Below are 26,382 nucleotides of genomic sequence, written 5' to 3'. Positions count from 1 at the left end.
CTTTGTGTCGCTTTCCTTTTTCTGATGATTTAAAAGGGTGTTGGAGTTCTGAAACCTGAGTCACATGTTCCATTGTCCAATGAGAGACATAGGAATTGACCCTCATTGAAGGAAAGAACAAAAATGCAAATCAACTAATATAGGAACATAGTCCTTGTATTGTACCCAAGAGAAAAAATTTTAAAGTCCAAAATTACATCAAAATAAGAACATGAATTATATGAATATAATTATGTTAAAATATCTAATAGATTTAAATAAAACAGCAAAAGTCAAATCTCACATATTTACAGATTAGAAAAATATAATGGTTGCTAACAGCCTGAACTGTCTCACATATTCTCTTTATAAAATGAAGTGTAGAGTCATCAGAAACATTCCTACTTAAAAATAAATGCACCTCCACCAAGCACCAGATATTGGCTATAATGAAATATCATAAGAAAAGCAGCACATCCTGCTTTCATGAACCCATTAGTTAGAATCATTTTTTTTCATTCCATTTGTAATATTACTGTTGAAACCAAGTTCAAATAATCAAAAGGCAGAATTAAGCTGATTTAGCCAACTCTTTTCAAAGTAATTCTATTCCCATAATGTTTAGAATCATCTTTATGAAATATTAAATAACTTCCATCTTATTATACATTATATTTTTAATTAGAAAACTGCATATTAAGTAGAGATAAGCTGCTTTTTTAATCCAAAAATAAGCTGTTTTATGTTTACATAAACAGACTGCCAATAAATTCATCAACTCTATGGACCATGCTATTCAAATGATAGCATGACATCTCAATATCCATCAGTTTGTCTGGAAACAAGAACTGGAAATTAAGCAAAAAATGGTATCTGGGCAAGTTATATATATTGGACAAAATCTATCAATAAATCCATATAAACATACATATAAGCACACACTCATTTTAGTTTATACATACATCTAACAAGTTTAAGTGGCTGACTTTATTTTTGGGGGCTCCAAAATCACTGCACATGGTGATTGCAGCCATGAAATTAAAAGACATTTACTCCTTGGAAGGAAAGTTATGACCAATCTAGACAGCATTTTAAAAAGCAGAGACATTACTTTGCCAACAAAGGTCCGTCTAGTCAAGGCCATGGTTTTTCCAGTAGTTGCATATGGATGTGAGAGTTGGACTATAAAGAAAGCTGAGCACCGAAGAATTGATGCTTTTGAACTGTGATGTTAGAGAAGACTCTTGAGAGTCCCTTGGACTGAAAGGAGATCCAACCAGTCCATCCTAAAGGAGATCAGTCCTGGGTGTTCATTGGAAGGACTGATGTTGAAGCTGAAACTCCAATGCTTTGGCCACCTCATGTGAAGAGTTGACTCACTGGAAAAGACCCTGATGCTGGGAAAGATTGAGGGTGGGAGAAGGGGATGACAGAGGATGAGATGGTTGGATGGCTTCACTGACTCAATGGACATGGGTTTGGGTGGACTCCGGGAGTTGGTGATGGACAGGGAGGCCTGGCATGCTGCGGTACATGGGGTCACAAAGAGTCGGACACGACTGAGCAACTGAACTGAACAAGTTTAAACATTTGATTTCCAGGATTACAAAGAACAGAAATATCAAAACAGTAATAGGGCAAAGCACATTGCATTACAGAAGAATTAGCACTGAAATAAAAATAGGTCAATATGCACATGAAAAGATGTTCAACACCATTAGCACCAGATACATTTACCACATGACCTGGCAATTGTACTCCTTGGTATATAATTAAATTTAAAAATAAGAAAGAAAACATGTCCATATAAAACTTATACATGCATGTTCATAGCAGCATATTCCTGATAGCTAAAATGTGGAAACAATTCAAATGCCCATCAACTGTTGTATAAATAAAATGTACATCCATACAATGGAATTGTACCTCAACATGGATGAACCATGAGAGCAGTATATTAAGTGAAAGAATCGAGTCACGAAAGACCATATTGTAAGATTCCCCCTACATGGAATTCCCTGGCAGTCCAGTGTTTAGGACTTCATACTTTCATTGTTGAGGGCACTCGTTCAGAAAAAGAGTCCATTTACTTGAAGTGTCCAGAATAGGCAAAGCTATAGAAACAGAACCAGATCAGTGATTGCAAATAAAGGATGGGGGTGATTGAGGACATGGAAGGGGACTGCTAAAAGGTTTGTAATAAAAGATTTTTATGGAGAGAGATTAAAATGTCTTAAAACTATTTATAGTTTCACAACTCTGGATATATTAAAAATACAATTATACACTTTAAATGGGTGCATTGTATGGTATATGAGCTATATCTCAATAAAGCTGTTACTAAATAAAGATTCCATGAAAACAACAAAAGAGGTCGCAATTAAGATTTCTTTGTTCTTTATCTAATGTAGTCTCCAAAAAGCAGAGTATTATTTTTCATAATTTTATACTTCTGTTCAAGTGAGTTATAATTATTCTTTGTTGTGAAATATTTCTGACGCTTTTGTACAGTTAATGGTATTTTTAAAAATAAATCCTTAACCTCTTTAAGTTGGTTGAAAAGGAAGAAATCCACAAATCTCAAAGAGACTATTAACATAAATAACTCCTAAACATAAAGTGGTACCAAGAAATTTTGTAATTATTAATCACAGTGTCCCTCTAGCAATTAAAAATATGGGGAAAAAATGTTTGCTGATGTATATTTTTGTGAATTCTGATATAACCATTGTATTTGCTTCTCTAGACTCTGTACTGAAAAGAATACCAAGTGCCTCTGAATATAATAAAGAGATAGAAATTATATAAAATTCTGTTTGAGACACTCAAGTCATTTGGAGCCAATATATGTTGTCATCATCCTATTCCAGTCTATCTCCATTCCTGTCCACCTTCAATAACTTTAAGTGAATGACACAGTGTTAGGAAAACTAGTCATGGCAATTTCTGTAACTTAGAGCACTTAGGTGGTTACCTTCAGTAAACTCTCTCTTTGAAACGTGTAACTCAGCTTCTCTTAGTTTGTCTTTCAGCTGACTGCAATGCAGCAGTTGACACAGCTACTCTGTATTAAAATGCACAGTTTGCATTATTCAAGGGCTGGAGGATTGGAATTTATTGCATTCTTTAGAAAATATTCAGGAAGGATATGTATTTCTAAACTGAGGAATAACAACTTTAAACTTAACACACAGAGACATGTTCATCCACACAGAAGCACATACATAACAGTTAAAAAGAAACAAGGGGTTTAAAGAACAGAATAGCCCTGGAGCAAACCAGGTTATTGTTCCCAAGGATGGAGCACTGAATGAATCTCTGTGAAGGTTTGAGCCTTGAAAGGCTAATAGCAACACCAGCAAATATTTTAGAGTCTGACAGTTATCAGGCACTATTCTAGACTGTGAGGATTAAACTGCAAATGAGAATCAAAATTCCTCTTCTCAAGGGACTCCCATTCTAATGGAAGGAAATGACATTAAACAAATACATAATACAAAATTGGTTAGGTAGATGAAGAAAAAATTAAAAATAGGAAAGAGTAGAGGGACCAATGTCTCTGTTATAGTGCTAATACAGACAGGGTAGCCAGGAACAACTACTGTCATGAAGGTCTTTCAAAGTAGAAATCAGATTAAAATGACGATAGTAGCCATATAATTTTATGGAGGAAAAACATCCGAGGCAGCAAGGAGTGCAGTCTCTGAGGCAGAAACAAAATTGGACTTCCCAAGAAAATAGCAGGAAGAGCAGCGTGGTCAGAATGAAATTCATGAGGGAGAATACTTGAAGATGAAATTAGAGAGATAGCCAGAAATCAGATTTTAAGGCATGATTAGGATATTAGATTTTGTTCTAAGTATGACAAGAGAAATCTTTGGAGAGTTTTTAAAGGAGACCTAATTCAAATGGAGTTTTAATCTTAAAAAATTACCTTGGCTACTGTGTAGAGAATAGATTTCAAGAAACAAGAGTGGGTAAATGAAGATCAGTTACATTTGAGAAAAATATGAGGATGATTTGGACCAGGATTTAGAGTGAGGACTGGCAAGAAAGGTTTGGTTTGGTGTGTATTTTGAAGGCTGATTCAACATGACTTGCTGATGAAAAGGAAGTGGGTGGGTTGCTGTTAGAGAGATGGGAATACCAGATCATCTTACCTGTCTCCTGAGAAACCTGTATGCACGTCAAGAAACAACAGTTAGAACTCTGTACACAACAACTGATTGGTTTAAAATTGAGGAAGGAGTCTGACAGGGCTGTCTGCTGTCACCCTGTTTGTTTAACCTATACCCTGAGCACATAATGAGAAATGCTGGGCTGGATGAGTTATAAGCTGAAATCAAGACAGGCAGGAGAAACCTCAACAACCTCAGATATGCAGATGATATCACTCTAATGGCAGAAAGTGAAGAGGAACTAAAGAGCCTCTTGATGAGGGTGAAAAAGGAAAGTGAAAGAGCTGGCTTAAAACTAAATATTAAAAAATCTAAGATCATGGCATCTGGCTCCATTACTGCATAGCAAATAGAAAGGAAAAAGGTGGAAGTAGTGACAGATTTTCTCTTCTTGGGCTCCAAAATCACTGCAGACAGTGACTACAGCCATGAAATCAGAAGACTATTGCTTTTTGGTGGAAAAACAATGAAAATCTAGACAGTATGTTGTTGAAAAGCAGAGACATTACTCGGCTGACAAAGGTCTGTATAGTCAAGGCTATGGTCTTCCCAGTGGTCACATACAGTTGTGAGAGCTGGACTATAAAGGAGGCAGGACGTCAAAGAATTGATGCCTTTGAACTGTGGTGCTGGAGAAGACTCCTGAAAGTCCCTTGGACAGCAAGGTGATCAAACCAGTCAATCTTAAGGGAGATCAACCCTGAATATTCACTGGAAAGACTGATGTGGAAGCTGAAGTTCCAGTATTTTGGTCATCTGATGCAAACAGAAGACTCATTGCAAAAGTCCCTGATGCTGAGAAAGACTGAGGGCAGAAGGAGAAGAGGGCATCAGAGAATGAGATGGCTAGATGGCATCACTGATGCAATGAAGATGAACTTGGGCCACTCCAGGAGATGGTGAGGGACAGGACGGCCTGGTGAGCTGCAGTCCATGGGGTCAGACATGACTGGGTGACTGAACAACAGAAATCAAGATTGGATAAATCAAAAATAGCACCTTTTCTTCCATGGACACTTTAATAAAGGATGGTGTTCTTTACTGAAATAGGAAAATAAAGGAAGAGTAGATTCAAAGAACAAGGTTCATCAACAGTTCTAACGAACAGATATCCAAGTAACAATGTTGAAAAGGCAACTGAATATATGTCTGGGGTTGAGAGGAAAGGGCAAGGCTGAAGGTATAGTTTTAGTAGGCTTTCATTTAGGGTTACTATATTTGTTAGGATACAATCATGCTGAAACAAAAGGATCCAAAAATATAGTGACTTAGATAGAAATGCATTTCACTTTCATATGAAAGTCTAGTGGCAAGAGGATACTCAACTAACTCTTGGCCAAGTTATTGCTAATTTAGAGAAGTAAGGACTTTTATTGATTTAACCCATAGAACATTTGTCTTCAAACCAAATGCACATTTTTACATAGTCAACCCCGTAATCTAATTTTGTTATCCTACTCTCTCAGCCCTCAGGTATCCAGACTGTGTGTCCATGGAGAGCCAGGCACTATGCTAGACTATGAATATACAATAATAAATAAAAAAGATTTGGTCCCTGCTTTTAGAGAAAAAAATCTACAAAATAGACAGAAGAAACAAGTAGTAACATGTATAGTGATGCAGGTCTACAAAGAAAGTACAGTGTCCAAAAAAAGTACCTAGAAGGGACATACCCTTAGGCTCAATTGCAGGCTTCAACTTGTAGATCCCTACTTGCTGAATCACAAAACCCTTCATTTTCTAACTTATTGATAAACCCTTCTTATATACTCTTTTTTTTATTATCATTATTTTATTTTATTTTTTTTTAATTTTATTTTATTTTTAAACTTTACAATATTGTATTGGTTTTGCCATATATTGAAATGAATCCACCACAGGCATACATGTGTTCCCCATCCTGAACCCTCCTCCCTCCTCCCTCCCCATACCATCCCTCTGGGTCGTCCCAGTGCACCAGCCCCAAGCATCCAGTATCGTGCATCGAATCTGGACTGGCAACTCGTTTCATATATGATATTATACATATTTCAATGCCATTCTCCCAAATCATCCCACCCTCTCCCTCTCCCACAGAGTCCAAAAGACTGTTCTATACATCAGTGTCTCTTTTGCTGTCTCGTATACATAGCATTTTCAACAACCTCTACTTCTCATCATAAAATATCACTCCACTTGACCCAGGTAAGTTCTCTTTTTTCCCTCAGAATAAGCCAAAAATTACCATTTGGTATTGCAGCCTTGAGCATATAATCCAAGGGATTTTATGACAAAGGGTCCCCAAATCTACTTGTACCTAAGAAATGTCTGCAGACTGAAGAAATACTGAATCTTATTTATATATTGGGCTAAAATTCAGCTTCCATACTAATGGTTGGAACCTCTGCTTACTGAATATTTGGGGGGCTTCCCAGATGGCCCTAGTGGTAAAGAATCCACCTGCTGATACATGAATTGCGGGTTTGATCCCTGGGTTGGGAAAATCCCCTGAAGTAGGAAATGACAACCTGCTCCAGTATTCTTGCCTGGAATATTCCATTGACAGATGAACCCAGTGGGCTATAGTTGATGGAGCCACAGAGAATTGGACACGACTGAGCACAAATATTTTGGATCACCCCTTCTTACAACATCTGAGTGCAACTGTAATCATTACAGGCAATAGCATGTGAAAGCATTCATAAAGTCACAATAGCCCCTTGAAAGCATGTGGCAGCTCAATAAAAGGATGTCAGAAGGGCAAGTGTTGATTCTGCAGTTTAAATCCTTGCTGTCTTCAGTCTAGTCTCCTCCATGGCAGCTAAAGTGAATGAAAGCATCAGTTGCCCAGTAGTGTCCGACTCTTTGCAATGCCATGGAGTGTAGCCCAGCAGGCTCCTCTGACCATGGTATTTTCCAGGTAAGAATACTGGAGTAGGTTGCCATTCTCTTCTGAAGGGGATCTTCTCGACCCAGGGATTGAACCCAGGTCTCCTGCAGTGCAGGCAGATTCTTTACCATTTGAGCCACTAGGGAAGCCATAGTGAATAGTTTAAATCTTGTATTTTGTTCAGAAAACCCCAATATCTTTCTGTCTCACTCAATGGCCTGCAGGTTCCTACATGAACTGCTTTCATCCCTGCATTTCTTGTCACCTTTCATTCTTCCTTGTTCCCACAATTCTAGTCACACTGGACATAGTGTGGACAAGCCAAGCAAAGTCCAGTCTCAAGGTCTTTGGCAAAATTCCAACCTAGGGTCTCTCCCTGGAATGTTCTTCTCCAAGGTAGGTAGCTACTTTTGTCCCTTCTGTTCTCACATCTTTTCAGATCTGTGAGTGGACACTGCTGGAACCTCAATCAGGTCCCTTTTATCTAAGCTGGTGCAGCCATCCCCAGCTATTTCTAGTGTTTTTTTGATGAGATCTTTATTTAGATAATTGACCTCAGTCAAATGGAGCTGTTTTTCCACCAGGCCATGCCACATGACTTCGGCCAGCAATCAAGTGACAAAACCCTGCCTCAGGGTGAGACACACTCTATAATAAAACCTGTGTGCCAGCGCTTCCTGTGGTCTAAGTCAAAGTCTCCAGTGGAGACCATGTTCTGGCTCAGCTTTTCACCCAGCTCTATCCTACTTGCCTCACTTTCCTTCTCCTGAGAATACCTGCCTCTCCCTCAAATACATTTTTTGAGCAAGAATCCCAATCCTGGGCTGATCTTCTAGGGAACCAACCTAAGAAAGATGCCTTCCCTGACCACCATATATCCAGGCACTCAGCATCTCCCTTACCTTGCTTTACTTTTTTACATAGCACCCATAACCATATTGAATAATATATTTTTAAATTTTCCTTTTGTTTATTCACTTTTTATTCCAATGACATGTAAAATCTAAGAGACTAGGAATTTTTTGTTCATTACACAATTCCAAAGCCTCCAAAACTACCTAGTTCATTGTAGTTACTCAATAAATATGCACTGCTAAATGCATGAGTAAATGGAATAGGACAGTGGATTTATTATTATTTTTTTAAAGATTGCTCTATTCTTGAAAACATTAGGATCTAATAACCTGGGTTAATTTCATCTGCAACAAAGAATTATGCTATTGGGCACTGGGTCTTCTATGTCCTTTTGAACTCTCAACACTGAATGCTGATCATTGATATTATATTTGCTTATCAACTGAGAGTTAGTTCATTAACACATTCTTCCCAAGCTTTTCAGTTTTTAAACTCAAACTCTTTAATTTTATAGTCTGATAGTCATTCAAATTTCCCTCTGGACTTCTTAATTAGCCTTTGTTCCTTAAATAAAAATGTATTTTCCAATCATCAATATTTTGAACTCAGAGCTTAAAAGCCCTATTGAAAACATAAATAAAAACAGATATATTTTAACAGTGAAAATTATTAAATAATGAAGAGTATATTGTAACTATAGCATGATCAATGTAAGCATTACTCAGTCAGAGATAATCCCTACAAGGATTCTAGACGAGTTTCTTGAAATTTTATTTTAAAACAAGGTCATAGCTGTTTTAGAACACAGACCCTATTTGGCTAAAAAGCCAGCAAAGGATTTGAGTATACATCTGAGCTCCTTCATTAAGGAAATACTGCAGCTATATATGACACATCAAACATATTCAAATATCCAACTACAGAGACTCTAGCTGACTTTCAGTCCCTTCAGTTCACAAGCTCTCTAGAAGAACTAAGCATTGATGGGTTTTTGCAGAAAACTGTCTACATTATCAACCCCACTCCACAAAAATGACTTGGATATTATTTGACTTTTACAGATTTTTAAAGTCGGAAAGGATATGAGGCTACATGCCAACTCCACAGGGGTCTTTTCATTAGTAATAAATAAAGTTTGATTATTTTTTTCATAGAGACCTTTACAGTCATGAAAGTCTGCTATCTGCTCCATTAAAAATAAAGAAATCTTTTAGGGATAACCTCAAATATATTCACATAAAGGCCTTGCAAAGATGTTTCATTCTAATTTGGGAGCACACAATGAATGTACTTCTTTGCAACTAGCATTTAATGCCAGTGCTTTTATGGTTTATGCTATAACGTTTGTTTCTTTTTATTCAACAGAAAAGGTCAATGTGACTAATAATTAGAACTATGACTCTGAGAGAAGAAGACTGTAATTAGACTATTTTTCAACAAATAATGAAGTGTCAGAAAAAAAGAAAGTGAGTCCTTGGTGTCAGCAAAACTAGTTTACACATAGACAGGAAAAGTAATTCTTTCTCGCAGATGCATACGTGAGTGATCTCCTTCCGATAATCTACCTTGAACAATAAATATACATAAAAAGTACTATCTAGATATTCAAACTGAAGCAATGGTTTTCATCCAACAGTCATTTTGCCTACAGGGTGATATTAGGCAATATTTGGAAACATTTTTGGTTGCTACAACTGGAGGGGTCCCACCGACATCTAGCGGGTAAAGCCAGGGATGTTGATAAACATCTTATACACATAGGACAGTATCCCACAACAAAGAACTACCCGGGCCCTAATATCACATTGGTTTTAAGGAACTTTGAATAATGTCAAAAACCTTTCCTATTCTGAAATTAATGAGTAAGTTTTAAAGTAGTCCATGGTAATTAAACCCTATAAGGGGATGGTAGTCTACTGACATTCTGAGAGATATTTTGTAGCCATTGTAGATAGATGGCTAACAAACACATGAAAAGATGCTCAACATCACTCATTATCAGAGAAATGCAAATCAAAACCACTATGAGGTACCATTTCACACCAGTCAGAATGGCTGCGATCCAAAAGTCTACAAGTAATAAATGCTGGAGAGGGTGTGGAGAAAAGGGAACCCTCTTACACTGTTGGTGGGAATGCAAACTAGTACAGCCACTATGGAGAACAGTGTGGAGATTCCTTAAAAAACTGGAAATAGAACTGCCTTATGATCCAGCAATCCCACTGCTGGGCATACACACTGAGAAAACCAGAAGGGAAAGAGACACGAGTACCCCAATGTTCATCGCAGCACTGTTTATAATAGCCAGGACATGGAAGCAACCTAGATGTCCATCAGCAGATGAATGGATAAGCAAGCTGTGGTACATATACACAATGGAGTATTATTCAGCCATTAAAAGAATACATTTGAATCAGTTCTAATGAGGTGGATGAAACTGGAGCCTATTATACAGAGTGAAGTAAGCCAGAAAGAAAAACACCAATACAGTATACTAACGCATATATATGGAATTTAGAAAGATGGTAACAATAACCCTGTGTACGAGACAGCAAAAGAGACACTGATGTATAGAACAGTCTTTTGGACTCTGTGGGAGAGGGAGAGGGTGGGATGATTTGGGAGAATGGCATTGAAACATGTAAAATATCATGTATGAAATGAGTTGCCAGTCCAGGTTCGATGCACGATACTGGATGCTTGGGGCTGGTGCACTGGGACGACCCAGAGGGATGGTATGGGGAGGGAGGAGGGAGGAGGGTTCAGGATGGGGAACACATGTATACCTGTGGCGGATTCATTTTGATATTTGGCAAATCTAATACAGTTATGTTAAGTTTAAAAATTAAATAAAATTAAAAAAAAAAAAAGAAAGTAAGTAAGGGACATGAGACTTTTTAGAATTCTAAGATAATACTTGATTTCAGGACACTTAGATGTCATATCAGTGTCCTTTAGGGCCATACTAGTTTCTTAAGGCTACCAAACAAAGTGCCACAGATCAGGTGGTTTAAACAATAGAAATATTCACTTTTTCACAGTTCTAGAGGCTTAAAGACCAAGATCAAGTTGTCTTCAGGGTTATTTCTTCTGAGACTTTTCTCCTTTGCTTGCAGCTGGCTGTCTGTATCCCTATGCCTCCCCATGGTCTTCCCTCGGTGCCTGTGTCCATATTCTGATCTCCTCTTCCCATAAGAATGTCAATCATATTGAATACATGTCCATACCAATAATTCCCTTTAAATTTAATTGCCTTTTTAAAGACCCCATAACCAAATATGGTCACATTCTGAAGTACTGAGAATATTCAATATATGAATTTTGAATGGGACACAATTAGGCCCATAACAGCCCATAACAATTTAGATTGTCTTCGATTCAAGTCCTCTAGAGACAGAAAATATCTCACAGTGTAAATGCTTTCCAGCATTTCTACTGCTCTGGATAGCAGGCAAGAGTGTGAATGGGAAAAGTGAGCCTTCACTGAAACAGTCCTTAATTTTCATAAAGTGACTGAATTTGCCCCAAATTTTTGCAGGAAACAGTTATAGGAACTCCAAGGAAACAAAGGCAATATCTTTGAGTCACAGGATTAATTTTTATATGTAAAACATTTCCCTAAAGAAAACCAGAACTAAAAGAATGAGTTCTGTCCCATGATCATGTTGGTCAAAACATCACAAGCAAGTGCCCAGCACTCGCTGGGCAAGAGTCAGTATGTCAGTGTATTTGCTCATTGACTATGAAATGGGGTCTATAAAGACTATTCCACTAAAACTCCATGATATGTTGGACAGTGTGCTTCTAACCTGCCTCCAACCCAATCTTCAACCTTATCTCTTAGTACTTGTTATAATGCATTTTATGATACAGCAACAACAAATCATCAGTAGTCATGTGCTCAGTCTATGCTGTTTTCCTCCTTGCTACAATGCTCTATTGTGTTGTTGAGGAGGAAGAAACTTCTCTCTACCTTTTAGGTGCTTCTGGCCGGTCTAAAATTTAGATTGGTCTGAGACAAGTTAACAGGAGAAAATAAAAGGAAAGTTTAATAACATGTATACATGGCAGAGACCCCCAGAAAATGGAGTAACCTGCCAAAACAGCCAAAGTTCACGACTTAAATACTATCTTCAGCTTAAAGACAAAAGAGGATGCTCAGGTAGTAGTTTGGTAGGAAGACTGTTTACCTGGAGATGGAAAAGCAGATTTGGGTAAACAAATGTCTGTTAAGCCATGCAGAGACAGTATAAGAAATTAATAACTTCTCAGTTTTTAATTTGTGTGTGCGCTGTCACTCAGTTATGTCCAACTCTGTGAACCTGCAGACTGTAGCCCGCCAGGATCCTCTGTCCACAGAATTTTCCAGGAAAGAATATTGAAGTGGGTTGCCATTTCCTACTCCAGGGGATCATTCCAGCCCAGGAATTGAACCCGCGTCTCCTACATTGGCAGGTGGATTCTTTACTACTGTGCCACCTGGGAAGCCCTCAATTATTAATCTGTCAATATGTAAGTCGATTCATGTTGATATATGGCAAAACCAATACAATATTGTAAAGTTAAAAAATAATTTAAAAAAATAATAATAATTTTTAAACTAAGTTTTAAAATATATGGACCTTGCTAGAACATATGCTAAAATTATAACAACTTCTGAAAATATTCTATGACTAATGAAAGAGTTTCATATAATTTTGTCTGCCAGATGGATTGACATAACTGGATTAAAACATGGGACAAATTTTCAGGTAGTTTACTCTTTTTTTTTTCTTTGTTTAACTGTATTTCAAGCGATAAACTATTTTATATGGGCTAGAAATAATTAGAAGAGTAACAGTTGATGAGCTTTCCTCAGCAGGACTTGACCAACTCATTAAATAAATTTGTTAAATAAGGCAAATTCATAAAAGTAATATGAGAACCAAAGGGAAGATTGTAAAGTGTGGTATAAACTAATGGTACTTGAATTATTAGAGAACAAGAATAAACAAAAGAGTATGTGAAAGAAGCAATTAAGAAAAATATGTCTACTTTAAAATTGTGTGCATCAGTCACTCAGTTGTGCGACTGTTTGCAACCCCATGGACTGTAGCCCGCCAGGCTCCTCTATCCATGAAATTCTCCAGGCAAGAATACTGGAGTGGGATGCCATTTCCTGCTCCAACTTTAAAATTACCTTGCTCATAACTAATAGAAAACATTCTGGTCATTAGTTTTAAATATGCAGAAAATAAAAGATGTATTCATATAGTATTTTATATGTTAGTAATGAAATTAAAATGAATGTCACACTTTTGATCTTGATTGTATCCAGGGGAGGGGAAACAATTAAAAAAAAAAATCATTGGCCTAAAAGAGAAAAACCATCTGGTGAAGTCATGAATGACTGAGTTGAGCAGCAGGGAGCCTACTGTTAATCATTTCTGCAGTCAATTGAGAATTCTGTAGAGAATATATTAAAGAGTCATATAAAAAGGACAGTGACCCAAATAAGTTGCTTAAGAAAGATAGTCAAAATCAGTTAACAGATACTGTGTTCCTATAATATTGATCATTTTTAAGAATTAGTAGAAAAACTGTTTGCTTATTGCTGTGATGGAGCTATTTCCTCCAAATTTTAAGAATTCTCCATTTGATTGTGTTTTTGATGATATTCCAAACAGAAAGACTTCCTATGTCCTACTTTTAGTAATCACCAAGAGATATTTGTTCATAATGCTTCAATTATGAAACACAGAACAAAATCAATCCTTAGTAAGAGATAACATGTCTTGTAAATCAAGTACAATAAACTTTCCTCATAAATAAATACTATATGTTGCCAAATGTCTTCAAGAATTCATTTTTTTTTCTGTCTTTGCTTCCTTTCTTTCTTTTTTTAGATAATAGAACCCTGTTAGCTTAGCTTGAGACATGGAGTTAAGATACCCTACCACAAACTCAATTTCCCATCCCTCAGGGGAGCTAAGTATAGCCATGGTATTAAGTCTGGGTCAACTGGAATGTGAGTTCAAGAGATATGTTCAACTCAGAGTCATTGTCTTGAAGATGGAGTCATTTTACTCTGAATGCTCTCTTTTCTCCATCTCTAATGCATACAGAAGAGGACAATGAGTCCCATCGTCAACTAGGCTATCATCCTATGAGCAACTTATAACCATGAATGATTTTCTGTAGTAAACTTACTCTAGAAACCTTGATCTTACTCTTCCTATAGAATATGAGAAGATAGACTTCAAATTCATTTAAAATAACAATAGTTTGGGGTTATTTGTTATAGAGATTTATCTTGTACCTCATCTCAAGTAAAATTTGGTATGAAATATGAGAGACTATGACAATAAATACTCAAAATATTTGTAATTGGTTTAACAATTACCTGGATTGAATCTTCAGAAGCTAGTCACCTATTTAACTCCCCAGAAAACCAATAGAAAAAAATGCAATCTGCTATGGACTGAATATTTATGACCCCCTGAAAATTAACAGGCTGAAGCCCTGATTCCCAATGTGATGGTATTTGGAAGTAAGAGTTTTGGGAGGTAATTAAATCATGAGGATGGTGTCCTCCCAAATTGAATTAGTGCCCATATGAGAGAAGACACAAGAAAGATGATCTCCATCTATCATATGAAGATACAAGAAGACAGTGATCTGTAAATCAGGAAGATGGCTCTCACTAGAATGCAATCATGCTGATACCTGATCTCAGATTTCCAGCCTCTAGAAATGTGAGAAATATAACCTATAGTTTAAGCTAGCCAGTGTAAACAGTAATATTTTCTAAAAAATAAGCAATCATACTATAGCAACCCAAACCAAGACACAACCAGTGAAAAACTGGAAGCAGACAACATGTTTGCTGACCCTACTGCTCTGGAAAACTGCAAAGCTCAGAATACTGGTGACTGACAGAAGTTCCTTGCTTCTTTCAGAAAATTCTGTAAGTTAAAAAGGAGCTCATGTATGAACAAGCCAGCCTGCAAGTTGAGATTAAAGAAAACAGACTTCTTAATGGAGACACTTTCTACCTGTGGCATCTATCTATTCTGACTCACAAGGCTAGAAAAGTCAACTGCTTTTATGCTCTAAACAGAAGAAGCTATGTCTGTCCTTCAGAGCCTTTCTTTAAATTCTCTCTTAAATACAATTTTTTTAGTCAAACAATGAGAGCAGCCTACGGACAAAAGTCAGATTAGTTCCCTACTTGAAGCCTATATTTTTAAAAGACCTTAACCTAGCCAGTATTAAATTTAAAGAGAACAGAGTTCACACAAAGATGCAGTAAAAAATAAAATATCTCAGAGACTTAAGAACTATTAATAAAAGTAATGAGTGTGGTGACTTTCACATGAATTTTATTGGAAGCAAGTAGACTTAGAAGATTATGAAGTTTTTGAGTGATTTCTATTGTCAAAGAAGCTGTGAGTTTGACCAGCAAGAGCCTATAATTATTCCTAAGACAGTGTTCTTGAAGTACTCTTAATGCCCGTTTCAGTGGTGGCAAAAAAAAAAAAAAAAAACCTGGTAATGGACAGAATAATGCCCAATCCTACCCCAATGAGAAGAACTAGGGGATTTTATGGAAAAGAGACAAGAGAGTTCCCCTCAGAAATCAGGACAAGAGTCTAATGGAACAGTTTACTCCACTACTAGAATAAATATCTTAAAATTCTTCAAAAGTTTTTATTTTTGTCATTTCTATGGAGCAATGACTGCTCCCATTCTTCCTACTTTATTAACAGGAGATTATCATGGTGGTTATTTTGTTCCAGCTCCATCACTGTATAGTCAGAGCCATATACCACTTTCATATTAGTTTATGAGTTACCAGATGGGAAAGGGCCAAGTTCAAACTTGGCAAAAAAAGAAAATACAACAATATTTAGCCTCAGTTTTTATGCAGATGGGCTACCTTAAAGAAATCTGACTACCTCTACTGGAAAAAGTATGGTCTACATGCGGGAAGCAGGCACCCATGGAGGTGATCAGAGAAGCAGACTGAGTCTGACTGTCCAACAATATGTTTGCTACATTTTCCCTTTAGCAATAGAATCTTTGCGGTTTTAGCTGGTCAGTTGTTCACTCAGCTTATAAATTCACACAGCGTTTTCGCAGCTATGCATAGCCATTGTATCTAAGCTTGGCCAATTTTTGGAAAAGGAATTTATGTAACTTCTAAGTTGCTGCCTTAAAAGCAAAGATGTCTGCTTTGGACTTTCCTTGATTGCTTGAGTTACAGTGTGGACAGCGGTGAACTAGCTCTGACAGAGTAGACAAGTAGAGCACACTAAGGGATATGAAATCATTGGAGGAGTGAAACTGGGTCTCTGAATGACCCAGGGGAGCAGAGCCACCCCGCTCAGCTCCAACTGCTCACTCCTGGACTGTTACACACATGAAAAATAAATTTACAATTTAAGCTCCTGTGTGTTGGAGCATTTTGTTATAGCCATTTAATCTGTATCATAACACAATATATAATTCAACCTGATAAACCATGGCTGTAAAGGGCAGATATGATTGTGATACAAAACCAAATCTCTAAAGCTATGTCTCTGAAAGAAAACAATAAGCTTTTATAGAACAGACATGGTGAAAGACTTTTTCTAGTGAAAACCAGGAAAGTATCAAATAGTTTCTGGGAGACCTGCTGTGAGGATGTTTCAACACAGATGTTAGACTCAGGCACTTTTCATTTAATTTCAAAAGGTGCACCATATGTACATGTCTCAATAAATGATCATATTTTATATTTATAAGACACTTTAAATCATATGTCAGACACATCCAGATGCCAAATAAGTCAAAACCTTCAGTATTCAAAACATTACTCAAATATAATTTATACACCTGGGAAATCACAGTTAATGATTTGGAAAGCAATTCTGAATGTGCCATTATATGCCCAAGATGGTACAAAGTCTTGAGGACATAGAAAACGACATTGCACCTACAATCAAGGATATTTCACCCTTGTTGAAAATACAAAACTAACCTACTCTAAACAATTAAAGAGACATTTACTGTTAAAAATGAATGCTTCTGGCTATAATCCAATTAAAATTATTAGTGTTAAAATGTGATATACTGGTGAGTTAAAAATAAGTGACTAAGGCAACACAACTGGAAAGCCTTGCCAGCACACTAACAAAACTAAAGTAGACATGATTGAAGATCCAGTTTCCTCCTGGTATTTAATCCTTGTCTATTTCCTTACTTGGTGAATCTTGACTAACTGACCAACCATAATCCTTGCAAAAATAGTCTTAAAGTATTATTCTGATACTTATCAAGATAAGACTGCACCAACAATCCAAAGCAGGTGGTACAAAAATGAGTACAACCTTCCACTGCATTTTTTTTTTTTTAGCATTTAAATACAAAAACTGTTAACCAGCACTAAACCATAAGGACACATGATTCTCCTTTCTCCTCTCAATAATATTTCAGACTTTTACTCTTCAATGTATCCTTTGATGCTCCCAATCTGCATCAGCTAAATAAAGCCTATTATCATCTCTTTGAGTCACTTAAATTATATTTTTTATAGCACAGAAATATATTGATAAGCTTCACCCACAAAAACATAACATTGAACATGTGATCAGTGGCTGACAGAGAAAGATAGAAAATGTCCTTTTCTCCATACCTATGACAACAGATGACTTACTTTGTGAGTAAGTCATTCATTTGACATCTCTAAAGATGAGGAAAATATCCACCTAGGCAAGATTCCTCATGTCTGAACTGTGATCTCCTGTTAAGTCTACCTGTCTTGTGCCAGTATACGCTGAAGGTCCATTCCCATGCCAGACATTATAGGCTTGTGGCAAATATCAGTTGCATTCAAATTGATAAGTGCATTCTCAAATCGCTATATGCATTCTCAAATCCCTAGTACTGCAGTCAGGGCCTTTTCCAGAGTAACAACAGGAATGTTCAGAACTTACTTTCATTATTCTTTGATTCTGTTGGCACTTTTTCATTCTTTTCCCATTAACCTTTCTCCCTTATGTCCAAAGCATAATTGCTAGTTTCTTTTGGGTCATTATTTTCACTTATCATCAGAGGTTAACCTTATACTATTCTTTCACTGTATTTTTAAGTTCACAAACATTTCCAAACATCTACATTATGCATCACAGAGGATCACGTAGCACCAGGACTTAAAAGCCAACAGTGCCCCTACTAAAAAAGTATTCCACTTTGGCCATTCCACTAAACATGTGTAGACATAAAGGAACAGTGGTGGTTTAGTTGCTAAGTTGTGTCTGTCTCTTGAGACCCCATGGACTGTAGTCTGCCAGGCTCCTCTGTCCCTGGGATTCTCCAGGCAAGAATACTGGAGTGGGTTGCCATGCCCTTCTCCAGGGGATCTTCCTGACCCAGCAATCAAGCCTGGGTCTCCTGAATTGAAGGCAGATTCTTTACCGACTGAGCTACAAGGAACATCCAATGGAGGGATAGAAAAAAGTAAAGCTTGTAGTGATTTTTGGCAAGAGTCCTTATGTAAGACTGAGAAGTTTTCATGTAATTTCGTAGATAATGATAAACTACTGAATGTTTTTAGGAAGTGGATAATAGAATCAGTCTTTATTTAAGAAGGTCAATCCAGAAATTATGCAGAGAAATGATTGAGAGACTGTCATGGAAAAGAGACCAATTTGGAAGCTTCTAAAGTAGAGAAAGAGGGAGAAACCAAAGGAATATCAGAAATATAAGACCTGCAATACTTCACAGCTTAGACATTTCAGGAAAAGAAGAAATAGAATTAAAGATGATTCTGGATTTTGAGGTTTGAATGACAGAGAGAACATCAATGCTATTAGCAGGGATGAGGCAGACAGGAAGAAAATCATGATAAAATCATGAACTCTGTTTTAGATATGTGTAGTCATGTGGCCAAATACTCATACTAGAAGTTAAGTCTATATGGAAAAAAAGACTTCTGTATTTGTTTCTGTAATCTGGCCTTTGTTCAGTGACTTATTCATTTCTTATTAGTAGGGGAGAAAAATAGATACGGTACAGTCTAGTTTAAAATCAGTTTAAATATAGTGTCTTTTGGATAAAATATGCTCAGATGATTGATCACTTGCTTGAGGAGGAGTATGGCTTATTATTCTTATGGTGTGGGAGAGGAAACATAAAATCCTCTGATGTTCACGTTGTCTCACTCTCACTCCTCCAGTGGTACAACAATAACATTTGCTCTCCTGGATTCTGGCTGATCTGTCTCTTCTGAAGCTAAAGTCTATGGCTAACATACCTCAGATGCCATGCTTTGACACAAACACTGCTGTGGTATAACTGTTTGTTATATACCACTGCTGCGGCACATAAAATGTTTGTTGTGGTATAACCACTAACCTGACTACCTTCACCTCAGCTCTTGCTATAAAACCCTGATTTTTAGCTGCAACTTTTATTTGGTCCTGGTAAGAGTGGTCCCCTTGACAGAGCTCACTTCATCCCAACAATGGTGACCCATTTCTGACAAGATTTGCATGAGAATCAGTGCCTTAGAAAAGAATATCCTCACAATATTTTTTACCCTTAGAGGCTACACTGAGCAGCTCACTTTGAAGGGATTTTTTACCAACTGTTTACCCAATACCCTGCAGGTATCCTCTTCCTGAAGTCTCAATAGGAATCAGGGGCTTCCTTCTAGTGTTTTCTCTTTTCCAATTCTCTCTGGGCAAAGCTTTGCTAAGAAGAGAAAATGTGGAACCACTTTTGGATGCTTTAATTTCCTCTCTCTATCTTCCTTCCAAAATCCACTGGGCCAAGACTCCATGGAGGGAAGTGTCATGCTCTATACATTACAGGAGAGCTCTAAAATGATTCCTTCAGAATGTGTTGTTTATTTGAAAATATAGGAAATATAAAAATAATAGAACTCCTCTCTCTAGCATAACTGATAATCTGATTTATAATTACGGCAGGAAAATGCCAGCATTAACCTCAACTCTAAGAAGCCTTTCTTACAAATACTTCTTTATTACTTTCTCATTTTTATTTTTTGGGTATATTCTCTTAGTATTCCCTCCGTAACAAATCTTAATGTCCCACTGGCATACTGTTGCCTCAGGCAAACCAAGACAATGGTCTTGTACTCTGAAAGGCAAAATTAAAAAGCATATCAATAATCTTCAAAATACTACTCCATTGCACATGTTTAGTTTAAACTACCTGCAGAACATTTAGTAAAATAAATCCCCCTTGGTAATCCAAAGAGATTTGTTGCCCCATTTTAAACTCTAAACAATGTTATAGCTTTAATTTGACCTCTTATTATGATTAATCATCATCACTAATGGAGTTTGACTGTAAACCAGGAATAATTTTTATGCCCTCAAACCATATAGTTTAAAGAAATACTTGGTGTCCTGGAATATATAATAAGAATTTCATATGTCCAACCATAATTTTCAGGACCAAAGACCCAGGACCCACCTTTACTTAACAAAGCTAACTATCTTGTTGTGCCAAATATAAATATCAGTGGAAAACATACACAGATAGGTCTTCAAATGTGGAAAGTCAAGAGAGGAATCATAGGAGAAAAATAAGATAATCAGATCACAGTTAAGAGTCAACTATCTCATAGATAACTAAGGTCAAAACAAACAGACCTAGGACCAGACGCAATGAAGTCAGAGCCAAAGGCAGCAGAAGAGAGGACAGATTGCTCACTAAAGCCAGCTGGGAAATGTCCAGAATGGCAGAGATAAAAGCAGCCAAAGGCCACCAGGCATCAGGGTAAATCAGTATTAGGAAGCCATCGTGATGAGATCGGAGAAGGCAATGGCAACCCACTCCAGTACTCTTGCCTGGAAAATCCCATGAATGGAGGAGCCTGGTAGGCTGCAGTCCATGGGGCCGCGAAGAGTCAGACATGACTGAGCGACTTCACTTTCACTTTTCACTTTCATGCACTGGAGAAGGAAATGGCAACCCACTCCAGTGTTCTTGCCTGGAGAATCCCAGGGGCGGTGGAGCCTGGTGGGCTGCCGTCTAAGGGGTCGCACAGAGTCGGACACAACTGTAGCCACTTAGCAGCAGCAGCAGCAGTAGCAGTGATGAGATAAGGATTTAGGACTGATAGTCTAATCCTTTTGTTCTCACAGGAACTGGTGTTAAATGGGTTAGTGTATCACTTAGAGACAATGATCATTTTTCCTGTGGCTGAGGTTACTGCTGACATTTCCCTCACAAAGCAACTGGAGATTCTGAGTATATATGGCTGGAATTGAGGGAAAAAAGAAAAATCGAGATCCATATATCAGAGGGTTCAGACTGACTTCAGGTGGGGATGACTGTTGGGGTAGCAGTACTTTATGTAGTGAAGTGAAGTGAAGTTGCTCAGTCATGTCCGACTCTTTGAGACTCTGTGGACTTCTACCAGGCTCCTCCGTCCACAGAATTCTCCAGGCAAGAATACCGGAGTGGGTTGCCATTTCCTTCTCCAGGGGATCTTCCTGACCCATGGATCGAACCTAAGTCTTCTGCATTGCAGGCAGACACTTTATCCTCTGAGCCACCAGGGGAGCATAGCAGTACTTTATGTAAGAAGGGCAAATAGAGATGGGATCAGGTTTCTGCAGAGCATGAGAGGATCCTAGGTAATTGTCTGGAACATGAAATGGTACCTATGAGTTGCATGTGGATAAGAAGATTCAAGATATATGAGTAGCTCAAACAAGATGCAAACTGGACAGTGTTCAAGATGAAGCAATAGGAATCACAAATCTAGAGAAAACAATGCAAAATCACTAGGCAGCCTCAGTTTAAGGAGATTTCTATTAAGCTGGTTATTTTTCACTTAGAGAAATGAAAAGTATATTAAAAATGGGTAAAAGTCCAAGTTCTCTAAGACATGAGGACAAGATAGGTTTCATCTGTCCAGTCATTTTCCAATTTGTAACCTCACTAATAGTAATTCATTAAACTCTTTTTTCAGTAATAGTCAATGTGAATTCGAACGTCATTGGACCACTTGAAATTCCTCAAGTTAGCAGGAAATGAGTTATTAATAAGTTCATTTTAAGTGTTCTTAAGTATTTTGAAGTATTTATGTAGACGCCATTTTTTTCTGAGTTATTGTCAAGGAATGAAGTAATATCCCTTCCTCTGTGTACTTGTTAATTTTCCTGAAGTCATCATTTCATATAGAATGGAGTATTTAATGCATCTCCTGATTCAACTAATGGCTATCAGTACCTCCTTTTGGTAGCTCCCTTGTGTGAAGAATGTAAAGATATATGACATATAGTCCATGTGTTCAGTCAGTCAGTTCAGTCGCTCAGTCATGTCCGACTCTGTGACCTCATGGACTGCAGCATACCAGGCTTCCCTGTCCATCACCAACTCCCGGAGTTTACCCAAACTCATGTCCATCGAGTCGGTGATGCCATCCAGCCATCTCATCCTCTGTCATCCCCTTCTCCTCCCATCTTCAATCCTTCCCAGCATCAGGGTCTTTTCCAATGAGTCAGTTCTTTGCATCAGGTGGCCAAAGTATTGGAGTTTCAGCTTTACCATCAGTCCTTCCAAAGAACACCCAGGACTGATCTCCTTTAGGATGGACTGGTTGGATCTCCTTGCAGTCCAAGGAACTCTCAAGAGTCTTCCCCAACACCACAGTTTAAGAGCATCAATTCTTAGGTGCTCAGCTTCCTTTAGAGTCCAACTCTTACACCCATACATGACTACTGGAAAAAACATAGCTTTGACTAGATGGACTTTTGTTGGCAAAGTAATGTCTCTGCTTTTTAATATGTTGTCTAGGTTGGTCATAGCTTTTCTCCCAAGGAGCAAGCGTCTTTTAATTTCATGGCACAGTCACCATCTGCAGTGATTTTAGAGCCCAAAAAAAATTAGTCCCTCATGGTTTCCATTGTTTCCCCATCTAAGTACTTCAGAATAAATATAACTGGAGATGGATTCCACATCCATTGTTTCCCTATCTAAGTGTCTTCAGTACTTCAGAATTAATATAATTGGAGATGGGAGAGGACTATATGATGATGTTTCTGAATTCCATTTCTTCTGAAAAAGTAGACATTTTGCTTTTACAGAAGAAGTGACAGATAGATTCAAGGGATTAGATCTGATAGACAACATCCTTGAAAAACTATGGATGGAGGTTCGTTACACTGTACAGGAGGCAGTGGTAAAAACCATACCCAAGAAAAAGAAATTCAAAATGGTTGTGTGCAGAGGCCTTACAAATAGCTGAGAAAAGAAGAGAAGCAAAACACAAAGGAGAAGAGGAACAATATACCCATTTGAATGCAGAGTTCTGAAAAAATAGCAAGGAGATAAAAGGAAGATTTTTTAGTGAATAATGCAAAGAAATAGAGGGAAACAACAGAATGGGAAAGACTAAAGATCTCTTAAAGAAAATTAGAGATATAAATGGAAATTTCATGCAAAGATGGGCACAATAAAGGACAGAAACAGTATGGACGTAACAGAAGCAGAAGATATTAAGAAGAGGTGGCAAGAATATACAAAAACTACACAAAAAAGATCTTCATGACCCAGATAACCATGATGGTATGATCACTTACCTAGAGCCAGACATCCTGCAGTGTGACGTCAAGGGGCCTTAAGAAGCATCACTACGAACAAAGCTAGTGGAGGTGATAGAATTCCAGCTGGGCTATTTCAAATCCTAAAAGATGATGTTGTTAAAGCACTGCACATTATGCCAGCAAATTTGGAAAACTCAGCAGTGGCCAAAGGACTGGAAAAGGTAAGTTTTCATTCCAACCCCAAAGAAGGTCAATGCTAAAGAATGTTCAAGCTACCGCACAATTGCACTCATTTTACATGCTAGCAAGCGATCCTCAAAATCCTTCAAGCTATGCTTCAACAGTATATGAACCAAGAACTTCCAGATGTACAAGCTGGATTTAGAAAAGACACAGGAACCAGAGATCAAATTGCTAGCATCTGTTGGATCATAGAAAAAGCAAGAGAACTCCAGAAAAACAACTATTTCTGCTTCATTGCACTGAAGTCTTTGACTGTGTGGATCACAACAAACTGTGGGAAATTCTTAGAAATGGGAATACCCAACCACCTTTCCTGCCTTCTGAGAAACTTATATACAGATCAAGAAGCAACAGTTAGAACTGGACATGGAACAATGAGCTGGTTCCAAATTGGGAAAGGAATACTCCAAGGCTGCATATTGTTACACTGTTTATTTAACTTATATGTAGAGTACATCAGGCAAAATGCCAGGCTGGATGAAGTACAAGCTGAAATCAAGACTGTGGGGAGAAAGATCAATAACCTCAGATATGCAGATGATACCACCCTTATGGCAGAAGGTTAAGAGGAACTAAAGAGCCTCTTGATGAAAGTGAAAGAAGAGAGTGAAAAAGCTGGTTTACAACTCAAAATTCAAAAAAGTAAGATTATGGCATCCAGTGCCATCACTTCATGGCAAACAGATGGGGAAACAATGGAAACAGTGAGAAACTTTATTTTGGGGGGTTCCAAAATAACTGTAGATGATGACTACAGCCATGAAATTAAAAGATGCTTGCTCCTTGGATGAAAAGCTATGACAAAACTAGACAGTGTATTAAAAAACAGAGACATTACTTTGCTGACAAAAGTCCATATAGTCAAAGCTATAGTTTTTCCAATAGTTATGTATGGATGTGAGACGTGAACCATAAAGAAGGCTGACAGCTGAGGAACTGATGCCTTCGAGCTGTGGTGTTGGAGAAGACTCATGAGAGTCCCTTGGACAGCAAGGAGATCAAACCAGTCCATCCTAAAAGATAGTCATTGGAAGCACGGATGATGAAGCTGACACAAGCTGAATCACTGTAAAATACCTTGATAATGGGGAAGATTGAAGGCTGGACAAGAAGAGGAAAAAGAGGATGAGATAGTTGGGTGGCATCACTGATTAAATAGGCAAGAGTTTGCGCAAACTCCAAGAAATAGTGAAGGACAGGGAAGCTTGGTGTGCGCAGTTCATGGGATCACAAGAAGTCAGACATGACTGAGTGACTGAACAACTGCAGGTTTTAACAATAACAAATCACACATCCTAAATTGTGCATATTGACAGGAAAAGATAGGCTAAATATAAGGAAGTAAAGGTCTTCTATTTGCAATGCAAACTGGGGTTTTTCCAGTTGTTAAAGTATTATCAGCTTGAGTTCCTTTAGGTGAGGTGAGGAGATACAAAAAAAACTTCATCATGTATTCCATCTATCTTTCATAAAAGCATTTCTTAAATCATAATTTTTATCTATTGGGTTGTTTATGCAATGCCTGCTTTCCCCATTTGAGTATACGTTTCATGACTATAAGGAGATTTGTGTGATAATGTGATCCATCATTGGACATCCTACTCTAGAAAAATCTCAATCATGAGAAAATGAACAGAATTTAGGTTGTATTTCAGGACTGTGAATAGGACATGCTGCTGTTGCTGCTAAGTCACTTCAGTCGTGTCCAACTCTGTGCGATCCCATAGATGGAAGCCAACCAGGCTCCCCCATCCCTGGGATTCTCCAGGCAAGAGTATTGCAGTGGATTGCCATTTCCTTCTCCAATGCATGAAAGTGAAAAGTGAAAGTGAAGTCACTCAGCCGTGTCCGACTCTTAGCGACCTCATGGACTGCAGCCTACCAGGCTCTGCTGCCCATGGGATTTTCCAGGCAAGAGTACTGGAGTGGGGTGCCATTGCCTACTCCAGAATAGGACATGAAGCAGGCTCAAATGAGCTCTTCAAATCCACAGTAGCCAGGATTATGGGATTGTGTTAAGGACAATGCAATATCTCACTGAACTCAAGGTCATCTTTATTTTGAGAGATGTCAAGAGACCAGATTGGTTTCAAGGCCTCTAGAAGACCTTGATCCTTTTCAGGTCACCTATGCCAATAAGCACACAGGTGTTTCTTGAGAGACCTTTGAAATAAAAAATGCTCTCGAGAATAGAAGGTCACCCCTTGACAGTCTGTCTCATGACACATTAATAAAGCTATTCAATCAGCCAGCTTTCTAGAGGGTCCAGACTATTTACTATGCTATGTCAGATTTAGCAGTTTGATAAATAAGCATATTCAGGTCAATGAACACTGCCCTTTCACCTTTGAAACATTTTCTAGGCCAGTCTTATTGAGAAATACATGTAATTCTTTCCATTTTAAAGTAGTTTTCACATTGTCTTTTAGTGATGAGTTTTTATGTAACGTTCTAGAATGAACTCCAGACATCCCAGCAGGGGGTTGTATTACACATAAAAACATTGCTTAACTGACATCAGTTTTGGACCCCTGCCATTTGTGTATAACTTCTTGTTTTTGTCCTTCAAATGAACTGTATATAAATAGACTCAAAATAAAATCATTATGGAGTTGGAAGTTGAACATACGTCTGAAACGTCACAGCATTCTTTGCAGCCAATATAAGATTGTCTATAGATTACCATTTTTATTTTCAGTAATAAACATCTTTC

Source organism: Bubalus bubalis, chromosome 4 (assembly GCF_019923935.1).
Source record: "Bubalus bubalis isolate 160015118507 breed Murrah chromosome 4, NDDB_SH_1, whole genome shotgun sequence".
Taxonomy (NCBI): Eukaryota; Metazoa; Chordata; class Mammalia; order Artiodactyla; family Bovidae; genus Bubalus; species Bubalus bubalis.
Note: the sequence above shows the minus strand (reverse complement) of the source record.